This window comes from Pinus tabuliformis, chromosome 1_2 (genome assembly GCF_031772625.1).
Source record: "Pinus tabuliformis cultivar Carrire ecotype Pingquan chromosome 1_2, CPIR1, whole genome shotgun sequence".
Classification (NCBI taxonomy): Eukaryota; Viridiplantae; Streptophyta; class Pinopsida; order Pinales; family Pinaceae; genus Pinus; species Pinus tabuliformis.
This window is the reverse complement of record NC_142298.1, coordinates 1222479824-1222492615: the sequence shown is the minus strand read 5'-3', so window position 1 is coordinate 1222492615 and position 12792 is coordinate 1222479824.

Below are 12792 nucleotides of genomic sequence, written 5' to 3'. Positions count from 1 at the left end.
TGACTGTGGAGTAGTCAGTATGGTCCAGTTTTGGCCATTTTTGAGTGGTTTTTCAGGTGGAACTTCTGGGGAATGATGTAATCAGTTGACCATGATCCTTTAGGGTATGAAACAACACTTTAGGGGTTAAAGAGACCTTGGTTTATCGACATATAATATTGGGGTTGCAGTGCCCAAATATGTCTATAACATTTCCCCCCTAAAGCACGAAGTCGTAAATATTTTGATGTCGGGTGAAATGCTTTATCATGAGGATCCGAGGTATTCGAACTAGAAGGTGACCTATATAAAATAAAATACAATACATCATCATCATATTATTTTCATGATCTAGCTGAGGCGGGCATTCCCATGCTCAGCTTTATAAATTCATTTTCATGTACATAGTACAAATAATCATCTGCAGTTGCAGACTGGTGATTCTTTATATGTAGAGTCATCATCCCTTAGCTTGGATGATCATCTGTGCAGCTTCTGTGTACATTTGATGTCTTTATATTCCTGAATATATCGTAGCCCGGATGGATGAAACTAGATCCGGGGTCTTTAAACTCGTCCAATCGTCACTCGATGTACAAGTCAATCCATGTGAAAAAATGTCTTGAAGTCGAACATGGACAAACATCGCCTGATTACCAACCAATAATGTAAGTTGTTAACAGGCGCAAGAGGAATCACCAATAATGATAATGACCCTCAAGGTACCATAGTACAATTCATGTGGTTTGAATATATGATCTGATGTCGAACACCACGCAAAATCTTTTGGTCGAAGGCCATTGATGTAAACCTGTCACCGAAAGTGAGAAACTTGCCATTGAGGCATGCAAGCTTCAAAGTACTGAAAGGGTTGTTTCTAAGTCAACTTCTTGGATAATGAGATGATGTCGACAATAAATGACCTATCGTAGGAGGGCCTTAATGAATCCCACATCTACGACACGAAATGAAGCAAATGATTTTTCTGGAGGTGAAAACGATCTGATGATATAAGGTTCAGGAATGGCGGTCATGAAAAATGGAGGGTGAAGGCATTGCAGTGGATGAGACATTAACTGGATGGTGAATTCTCTAAATGACTTCTCTTGAACATATCGGCGACACTGAGATGGATTGGTAGCATTAACCCCAAAAATGGATGGTGTGGAGGACCAATGGTGATATGACCGGTGAACGGAATAACCCAACCCGACTCAATCATGGTGATGGAGTGAAAGTGTCATGTTCAAGAGCGACTCACTACCAATAAAATTCTTCAAGTTTTCTTCCATTTTTCCCCAGTCATTGCTGACCAGTATGTCTTTCTTTTTGTTAAGCTTGAGGAGGATAACATATGCTTGTTCTATAATTTTCTCTTTAGGAAAACTTGTCGCTATGTTTTAGCAAGCCTAGTGAAAGTGAAACTCGTTCTTGTCTAGGTGGACAATTTTGTCGCTATTATTTTATCGAGTTTAGTGACAAAGACAACTCGGTCCTTTTCATGTTTAGAGAGTTTGAAAATGGACGAAAAGAAAACTCCAACAGTTCTTTTTCATATCATAATCCCTTAAGTCCAAAAAAGGTTAAAATAATACAAAAGGGATGACTTTTCCAATCACTTTAGCGAGCCAAAAAAGACAAGCGCTCGAACTTTTTAATGAGATAATCCCTCAGGTCTGAAGAGTTTAGAATGTATAGGAGGGATGGAATTTCCAATTACTTTAACGAGCTGGAGAGGCCAATAGCTCGACAATCTTTTCATATTTAATGAGTCTGAAAAGAGTTTAAAGGAGACTCGTTTTTGAGGAAAGAGTGGCGTTTCAGGGTAGCAACTGGTTCCGGGTAATCTTGGAACTTCTAAAAACATGGTGATGTGAAGAGGGTGGCTAACAGGACCACTCATTGTAGATTTTCCTCAAAATGGTAAACAATCAAGTGGAAGCGTATGATCAGCCAAAAGAATGGAGGTGATGGAAGGAACACAACCAAGGTTCAAAAGGCTCATTTAATGGTGATCACAATGGTTATTTACCGAAGGTGGGTTCATTTTTTAATGAGCTTGAACTTTGGGGGAACATTGCTCATAGGTGGGTTTATTTTTTAATGAGCTTGAACCTTGCAGAAACATTGCTCATAGGTGGGTTTATTTTTTAATGAGCTTGAACCTTGCGGAAACATTGCTCATATTCCTTTTTATGCAAGCTAGGGACGACCAAACTAAATAGCTAAAAAATCTAGAAAGCTAAGGAACTACTGAGGTTAGGTAGGATGGTTTTGTCTTCTGTTTAGACAAAACACTTCATTTGCTTCGTCCGTGCGTTTCCGACAAAGGTGAATGGTGGGTCAGACCAATCACCTAACCTAAGAAGTTGACAAAACTAAAAAGCTAAAATATCTAAAAAGCTAAAAAAATGAAATTGGTCATTTTTCGCTTGCATAAAAAGGTTTGCATGCCCCCAGGCATTGAGAAAAGGAGAGTCTCTAGGTAACCATATGGAAGTCACTGAGGTTAAGCAGGATTGTTTTGTCAACAGAGCCGATGAAACACTTCCTTGGCTTTTTCCATCAAATAGACAAAGATGAATGGTGTTAGACAACACTTCCAATCACATAACCTACAGGGAAACTTATTTTTTCAACTGGGTTCGTCCACTTAAGCAGATAAGCAGACCAGGGTGCATGCCCCCTAAGCTTCGTTACAGTCACCTGACTACTCGCGGTAATTAGGTGGATGGAATGAAGGTTGAAGAGACACTCTCGACGTAAAAGGACCATTTAGGGATGATGTTTGTCTCGGAGCTATGCTTGAACCGGGAAATGAAAGCTGGTCAATACTGACAATTTTTCCTTCATGCGGGAAACACATCACTCGAAAAAGTGTCGAGACAATAACTTCCATGTCATAAACATAGTCACGTCCAAGGAGTAGATTGTAATCTAATGGTCCTTGGACTACCATCACGTTCAAGTGAATGGTTTTCCTCCTCAAAGTTATTGGTAACTTAGGAAGGATACCTAACGGTCGAGTGGTTCCTTTGTTAAAGCCTGATAAATTCTGTGTAACAAGAATAAGCGATGGTGAACCAAGCACTTTCCAAGCAGTCGAGGAAAGGATACTCACTCAAGTCCCTTCATCTATGATAGTTCCAGACATGATTATTTTGTAAACTTGTACTATGATTCGAAATGGTACATTAGAAGGAAGGCGAGATCGCGCTAGTAGATTCCAATCGAAGGAAGCGACTAGACTGCTTGGAGGGGGTACCGAATAAATGGTTGAATGAACCCTTTAAGTAGCGGGAACTGGGGAATTATCCTCCTGTGGTGAAGGAATGGGCGGATTGCCCCCAAGTTCATTAGACTCTGCAGTAACAAAAAGAATTCGAACAGTATCGTTCTCACTCTCTTTGGGAATGGTATCATCTGAAGGTGGACCTTCTGAAGATATAACTGGGTCGACTACCATCTTGACCTGCTGACTTTGGTCCAGTATGGACTCAGAAGATTCACTTTCAATGATAGATGCTTCGACCGACGATTGAGTCATGTCAGTTAGATTTTCAACTAGTAAAGGACCTGAGGTGAGCTTCTTGTATCCAAATGGAAATAGTTGTGGTGAAGCAGGACGGTTATGAAAGACTCTCTTGGCCTCATCCAAAAAGGGACAACGGTGAAGGTGATGGTCCCTTCACATAATCCACATGGAAATTTGACCTTTCCTTTCTATCCATGAATTTCATTTTCACTAGTTGATGGTGTCTTGTTAACATGATCACCAGAGGTTGATGACACCAGATGGTGCGAAGGGGGGGACCATTCTCTCAAGATCCGCAGAATGCAAGGAAAATCTCGACGAAAATGGTTTCCTTTGCAAATTAGACAAGGATATTTAGGAGATTTAGTGTGTGGACTTTCATCAGATGATTCATTGTTGTCCCCTTGCTTAGCTGACTTCTTCTTCTTCTCCTTCCCTTTCTTATTCTTTTCAGTCACTCGGTTACTAGCCTCAATATTTTCACCAAGTGAAGAGGAAGAAGAGGAGGGAGAAACAAACAAAGTAGAAGGTGGAGGGTCAACTTCAGTACCAATTGGTTACTGATTTGATTGCTGAGGAATTTCCGTACTTTGAATAACAGAAGTTGAGAATAGCCATACTGGCAAGCCAATAGTAAGTCCCGGAAGGGACAAAGTGGCCATATGAGGTGCACCAATATTTCACCAAGATGTAAAAGGTCTAGGAATCCCCTCCAAAGGGATTCCCTGATTGGTGGACTCCATTATCTCAACCTAAGATCAATGAAGGAAATAGGGATGTTATTCCGAATTTAATAAATTTTAATGACGCTTTGACACAACTTTGCTTTTTCAATTTTTAAGAGTCGAGAAAAAGCTAAAGATGACTCTAGTCCCCTTCAATTTTTAATGAACCTAAAGTGACAAGTGCTCAGATGGACCTTTTCTTTTAAAGAGTCGAAAAGGAACGAAAGTGACTACTTTGGAAATCTAGACAGAGGGATTACCAAACCAATTGCAAAATTTTAAAATACACCTTGGTGATAAATTAAAGAGAAATTACCAAGGACTTATGTACGACAATCAATCTTCCCGAATGCTATGTTCAGTGCATTGCGATTGATAGGGCGGCAGACACGGCTTCCTATGGATAAAGGATATAAGCCTATTGTGGTCTCCCAATATATACGTGACGGTACGGGGAGCACAAGTCCATGCTAGCACTTGTCGTATCAAAGAGGAGGAATCACCCAACCTTCGATGAAAAAGAAAATGATAGTTACTAGATTTTACGACGCCGGAACACGTCTCTAGCCTAGACCTCTAGATGTGTTGCGATAGGTTCCAAAGCATTGTTAAGTTTGTTGAAATTTATTTTAGAGTTGATCTTTCTTAGAAGTTTGCCTTTCAATGGTTCACCGCGTGATGTAAATGTAAAATTCCTAAATATGCAATCTAGAATGATAAACAGTCGTTGTTTATTTTTAGCAATGAAAATCCTAGCTACTAAGGAAAGAATATTACGATTCTTTCAAACAAAGAGAAAAGAGCACACACTAAATGCACTTTTCCTAAATCATTTTCTGCACACAATCTAAATTCAAATGCAAATGCATGTATTTTTTTTTCATTCCCCTTAATGTGAAGAATGCCAAAAAGGAAACCTAAGCATAGATCTGAATTATTTTCTTCAAAGCGACATTTCGACAATTTCTTTTCAAAATGGAAAGGAAGAATTAAATGACACTTTTCAATTTCTAATAGAAAATTCTTTCGATACTTCAAATATCAACAAATCAAATCAAATACATGAAAAAAAGTTCAATCGAATATATAGAGAAGGAAGACTTTACGACACTTCACTTTTTTGACACAAAACAACAGTTACTACACTTTTTGCATCAAAATGACAGATCGATTTAAGAAACTTTTTGACAAAGGATTGTAAATGATGAAAAAATACATAAAAAAAATTACTAATCCTAATCAAATGGAGGTTGGTCTATGTAATGCAGGTAGGCTTCAGTAATGAGATACTGTTCATAAGCAGCAAATCTACTAAACAGAGCTGAAAAGAAGGATAAAAAACACCAAATTTCAAAGAGGGAAATAAGCTCAAACAGTCATCACACCTAGGCTTCACAGAAATAGGAATGCATCGCACTTTTCAGGCTCGCGAAGTGAGATGGGCGAGGGAGTGCCACTGAGATGGGTTTTGGCTCAAATTTGCAGCTAATTTCAGTGATTTAAGCTAATCTATTATGGATAATAAAGAGCAAAGCACAGGGGTATGATCTTAGGGGGTTACTGGGCTACCAACAGGGCATCTATAATGCTTGTAAGTCATATGTTCAAATCATAAACTAAACCAGAGATTGACAGAAGCAGTGTTCATCTACTTTGCAATTGCAAATCAAGAGCAGTTTGAAGGCTATCTGGCTAACTTCAGGCTCCATCTATAGTTTATAAAGCAAACAATCAACAACAAACAAACAAACTATTCGTTCCCCAGTGGAGTTGCCATTTTGTTTCTAGGCAAACTAGTGTCTTTTTTATTTGCTAGTCCCACTAGGATTTGGCAGTTATCCTAGAAACAAAAAATCAAAGCAATTTGTGATTTCCTCTATGTATGATAGATAAGAGAGGAGCAAAGGGACCAACCTGGATCTTCCGCTTGACTCCTTGCTTGATTCCTTTCCCCCTTGATAGAGCTTGCGACTCCTCTCCTACTTGTCCCACTTAGAGAGCACCTGTAGAAATAAAGTAACAAAACACTATCAAAGCATCTCGATCTATTATATCACAAACAATGTAGAATCAGAAATACATTGAACATACAATGGCATTCACAAATAACAAGATTCACAAGTACACGGTTGTATGGAGGAAAACTCAAAGAACTTTATTAATAGTAGAAGGGAGAATTACAACCCAGTTGTTTGATCCAACATCATCCTCCCAGCATCAAAGCCCTCTTCACCTCATGAAAAGCAAGAACAGCCAACAATACAATGGTCTTTCTCACATACAAACTATCGGCACTTCCTTACAAATTACCAAATTCCAGACTCTAAATCTCTTAGATGAGGGATCCATTTATAGATGTCTGCAAGGGTGTGAGTCATCTCTGGGTTTTGATTAGTGTCATTCTACTTGTTACATTTGGTTCCATGAGAGTGAGAGATAACAGAAGTTTAGATCTCTTACTCATCCCTGGGCAAATTCAGAGAGGCAAGTGTCATAGGAGAAGTTTCTAGAAGATTCCATGAGTATCCACTTAGCAAACTGTCTCTGACATTTGTCCATTCTCATTCATCGCACCCTATAGAAGGCCTCTTCAGTATGCATTGCACCTAGCTAGTGTAAGAGTGAGTATGCATCGCACCCTGACTGTGGAGCAGTCAGTATGGTCCAGTTTTGGCCAGTTCTGAGTGTTTTTCAGGTGGAACTTCTGGGGAATGATGTAATCAGTTGACCATGATCCTTTAGGGTATGAAACATCACTTTTAGGGGTTAAAGAGCCCTTGGTTTATTGACATATAAGATTGGGGTTACAGTGCCCAAATATGTCTATAACACTTGGGCTACATCTCCTTAGTCCAGCTTCCATGGCTTGGGCTTCCGTATTAGCTCAATGTGGAAAAAATGTTGTTTACAAAGCTCTATGGCTCCTGATACCTGCAGCAATGTGTTCAGAAGGTCCAAATTAGCTAAGAACACTCCTTTCTAATCTCAATTTGGTCTGAAATTGAGTGATTTATGGCTCAAACAGTTTTTCCTAGAAAACCTCCGCTAAATCTGGAGAGACTCTAGTTAATTTTTCCAAGTTTGGTGGTGTTTTGGTGGCTCCGCCATAATTTCCGCTAACTTAATAAAAAATAATTAATACTAATATTGGATTAATGGCGCACTAATCTCACTTATACTTGGCGCTGGACCATGGACGTGTGGTTGAGGTTGCATGGGGTGCAGGCTAGCCCGCAGGGCTAACTCCCACCACCCTCGCCATCGAAATTTAATGAAGCTTTAAATATAATTTTGTTTCCCCTCCTTTCAAAATACACAGTTGTAGCTTGATGGTAATGCATGGAAATTATGAGGGGGAGGTCACGGGTTCAAACCCGCCCTCCCCTATCACATTTTTTTAATACCATATAATATGTCACCGAAACCTTAGTTAAATGCACCATTTGGTATTTGACATGCCATTTGAAATCTAACATATATATGCCTTCGAATGAAATGTGGATTTAATATCTATATATATATATATATATATATATATATATATATATATATATATATATATATATATAAAAACTATATAATATAAATAATACTATATATCTAATATATAACAATATTTAAATAAATAAAAAATTGAATTCCACCTTAGAGGCCAATTAGGAAATTTCCCTTGCACACAACCACATTGGTGAATCCAGAGGTGACACTTGTCACAACCCCATTGGGTGAAAACTGGAGAAGATTCCCCTTGCTGATTGGAATGTTGACTAGACTGCCATGTCATCATTCTGTCCCATTTTGCAATTTTGTTTAGTTGTTTAGTAAAACAAACAACAGGCCTTTTATCCTTCATCCGGACTCCATTTTCAATGAAACAAATTGCGTTACGATTGTATTGAAGAGATGGACGCAACCATACAGTTTTTGAGCCAATCTGAGAAATTTGAATTTTGATCTAAATATTGAGCACCTGATCACGTATTATTTAGGAAGCCACTCAGGCTTATCAATCAATTAGTTCAAGCCTGTTCAAGTAGCTTATTGCAGACTGGGAAGAAGAGATCTGACATACTAAGGAGGGATTTGAAATTGATTTAGAAGATTGGAAAACTTCGATTCTGGACCCTGGTCACACCCCTGGCAAATCCTCTCAATATAAAAAAAAATAGTCCACTTGTTTTGGATGATGAAGAGAATTTTGGATAAAGCCTTAGAGAAATTTCCACCTGATATGCATTTTTCCTCCCACGGACACTCATGTTGTACCAAAGAGTTTCAAAAGATTTAGTTTCAATTGTAGCAGCAAAATGGTCGACTAAGTTTCATAGAGCGGCACATCCCTTGTATTCCCCACACGAAGCTTCCAGGTTCCAATGTGAAGAACCCTACTCCGGCGGATTCAACTGAAGATGAGTAGTGGAAATGCATCTCTGTTTATAGTTTTTAATGAAGTAATTTCATATTTTTAGGCATATTAGTAGTTATGTTTATAGATATCTAGCAAATAGGAAGAACAAAGACTCTCAAACATATAAAGCGTGGCTGGTGAGAATTATCATATTTTGTATTTGGATGACATATCTTGCAGTTAGGTGGCCAACAAACTTGGTTTCCCTCAGGGAAGGTTGAGACCACCTAACCTTCATACATATGGATGTAACCTACTTTATATTAGGAAATTAATGGAAAGGTACCACCAAGCTTACAAAAAAAAAAATACTTACTTTTAAAAATTACAAAATACAAGTTTGGTTTAAAGTAAAAGGAAAAAAATAGAAATCAAGTTTAAAGTAAGTTTAGATTTATGTGTTTTCAGTTAAGCAAAAAAACTTTTGACTATGATTCGGTTGCTTAATTGGTTTATAGTAAGAAAGATAAATAATTGAGTATATAATTATTGTTCTTTTATATTAAATATAATAATGATAATAACAGATATTTGATTTGAATTATGAGTTAGTTAGTCTTTTGTCTAGTTTAGTGTAAATTATATTTCTTTCAAAAATGGAAATTACAAGATAAATTGACACTCAAGTATGTCTCTCACTAGGGAGACCTGACCAAATCCAAAAGTTAAATATCTTTAGTAATGTGAGAGGTAACTAAAAGTTAACTGTCCTTAGTAATGTGAGAGGTAAGTGAGTATTAGGAGATACAAAACTTAGCATAAAAAAACTGAGAATTTGGCCTAAGTGGAAATGTAGAAAATCATCAGTTAAAAAAGAACCATATAGCATACACATACTAAAATCCGCATAGAAGGGTCTGAGTTTGACACATTGAACTAGATGAGTTCTTTATTATCTCTGGAGGTTCCTTCTTCCAATAGGGGGATGCCAATATGTTTCTCAATTCGCTCCATCATTCAATCTAAGTTCCTCAGAATTCGGTGAAAATGCTCAAGGCAATGGAGAATATTTGCGCGATGCATGTGTTGCTCTAAGAGAGTGCACCCCAATAGAAATTTCATATGAAATTTAGGATCAATTGTTTGCATATATTGATTGAATGCACCTCACACATTCCCTATATCAAAAATCCAATCTTCCCATTTAGTAAGAACCTTCATGTCTAAGAGGCATAGTCTGTGAAAGGAAGCTTCCCCCTTAGCATGGGCGAGATTTACTTGAATGGGTCTTGGCATGAGGCCATTGTTATAGATATTTTTGGGCACTGCAACCCCAATCATAAATGTCCATAAACCAAGGGCTCCTAAGTCCCTAAAAGTGTTGCTTCATACCCTAAAAGAACAATGTCAACTGATTACATCATCTCCCAGAAGTTCTCCATAGAAAACTGCTCAGAACTGGTCAAAATTGGACCATACAGAATGCCCAATGTAGAAGGTGCGATGCATCTCACATCTCAGTGTAAAAAGTGTGATGCATACTGGAAAGCCCTTCTGTAAGGTGCGATGGGTGAGAATGGACAAATGGCAGAGACAGTTTGCGAGGTGGAGGATCATGGAATCTTCCAGAAACTTCTCCTGTGACACTTGCCTCTCTAAATTCGCCCAGGGATGAGTAAGAGATCATCAATCTCCAAGTGGAATCAAGAACTATCAGACAGAGGACACTAATCAAAATCCTAGAAGCTGACTCACCCCCCTACAATCATCTATATATGGATCCCTCATCACAGAGATCCAGAGGCTGGAATCTTGTATCTTGTAAGGAAGTGCTGTTGGTTTCTTGGTGCAACATCATAGTGTTGGGTGATCTAAGCTTTACATAAGGTGAAGAAGGGCTTTCATGCTAGAGGATGATGTTGGGTCAGAACAATTGGTTGTAATCCTCTTTGATATTCTTGATATTAATAAAGCTATTCAAGTTTTCCTCTACATTCTTGTATGTTTTATGATATATGCATTTGTGTAGTCAATATATATCTCGTCCTATATTTTTTATGATTGTAGATCTCTGTTCTTCGATAGTATTATGCTGCTTTGATTCTACAGGTGCTCTTTGAAGTTGGGCAGACGAAGGAAGAGCGGCAAGGATCTGTCAGAAGGAAGAAGAACCAAGCAAGGAACCAAGCGCAAGACTGAGGTTGGTGTCCTTTGTTCCCCTCTTATCTACATCTCATAAAGGAAAGCGAAAGTAGTTTTAGTTTGTTTGTTTCTAAGATAGCTACCAGTCTTAGTGGGACTAGCAGCTCCGAGTGGACACTAGATTTCCCGATAACAAAATGGCGACTCCACTGGGGAGCGAATAGATTGTTTTCTTGTCTATATTTGTTTGTTTTATAAACTTACAAACGGAGCCTGAAGTCAAGCCAGCTAGCCTTCGAACTGCATTTGCTATGCAAGTGCAAAGTAGATCAATGCTGCTTCAGTCTATCTCCAGGTTTTGTTTATAAACTGAACAATCGATTTTGCAAACTTTCTAATTGCCCTAGTGGTGGCTCTAGTAACCTCATTAGATCAACCCCTGTGATTTATATTTACTGAACATCACTTGCTCGGCCTAAATCCCTGAACTGAGCTGTAAACTGTGACCAAAGACCAAGTAAAAGTCTCACACTGGTACCATCGCACCTTCTCTTCAAGGAAGTCTGTATAGATCGCACCTCCCATGTGCAGTAGGTGGGATGCATACTGGATTCCCTGTGTAATAGGTGCGATGGTCAGAGAAGGCTAATTTTGCCTTTAAACTTTGGTTTTTCTTCACTCTCTTCAGCTCTATTCAGGAGTTTTGCTATATGTGATCAGTATACCACTGTGGAAACCCCCTTCCTTTCCATCATTCTGCCTCCATTGTACAAAGAACTGTAAATGTTTTTATGTATGGTGCGCCATTTTCAGTTCTCTTTTACAAAGAAGTAGCGTAATCAAACTGTCGTTTCTTGATTTGGAAGTGTCGCAAGTGTCGTTTTGAGTCATAGAAAAGAACCATATTGTTCTTGATAGTCAATTATACTGTTACTCTTGTATTTGATTTGAATTAGTGGTTTTTCAAGTGTCGAAAGCAGTTTTCAATTCAAAATCGCAAAGTGTCGTCTTTATCTTCCTTTCGTATTTTGAAGAAAAATTGTTAGTACTGTAGCTTTGAAAAGATAATTCAGATTTGTACTTAGCATTCTTCTTGTCATTCACACATTAATAAGGATGAAAACAAATGCATGCATGTGCATTTGCATTTAGACTGCTTATTGGTTTGATTTAGGACAGTGCATCTAGTGTGTGCTCTGTGCTCTATGTTGAAAGACCCTCAGTTCTCTTTCCTTAGTAGCTAGGATTTTCTTTGCAAAAAGAAGATTAAACGATTGTTTATCATCTTAGATTGAATTTTAGGAATTGTATATATACATCACGCAGTGAACCTGAAAGGAAAATTTCTTAAGCAAGATCAACTGTAAAATAAATCCAATGAACATAAAAACACTTTGGAACCTAACGCACAACATTTAGAAGTCTAGGCTAGAGACGTATTTCGGCGTCGTGAAGCCTGGTAACTATCGCTTTCATTGTTGGTTGGGTGATTCCTCCTCTTTGAGACGACAAGTGCCAGTACGGACTTGTGCTCCCCGTACCGTCACGTATATATTGGGAGACCACAATAGGCTATATCCTTTATCCTTAGGAAGCCGTGTCTGCTGCCCTATCGATCGCAATGCACTGAACACAATATTCGGGAAGATTGACTGTCGTACCGTAAAAAGTATTCTGCATTTTTGCAATTGGTTTGGTAATTCCTCTGTCTAGACTTCCAGAGTAGTCTCTTTCATTCCTTTTCAGACTCCTTAAAAGAAAAGGTCCATCTGAGCACTTGTCACTTCAAGCTCATTAAAAATCGAAGGCGACTAGAGTCATCTTTTGTTTTTTCTCGACTCTTAAGAATTGAAAAAACAAGTTGTGTCAAAGCGTCTAAAATTTATTTTAATCGGAATAACATCACTGTTCCCTTGTTGATCTTAGGTTGAGAAAATGGAGTCCACCAACCAAGGGTTTCCCCTTGGAGGAAATCCTAGTCCCTTCTCCTCTTGGGGAGATGTTGGTGCACCTCATATGGCTACATTGTCACTTCCAGGATTGACAATCGGCTTGCCAATATG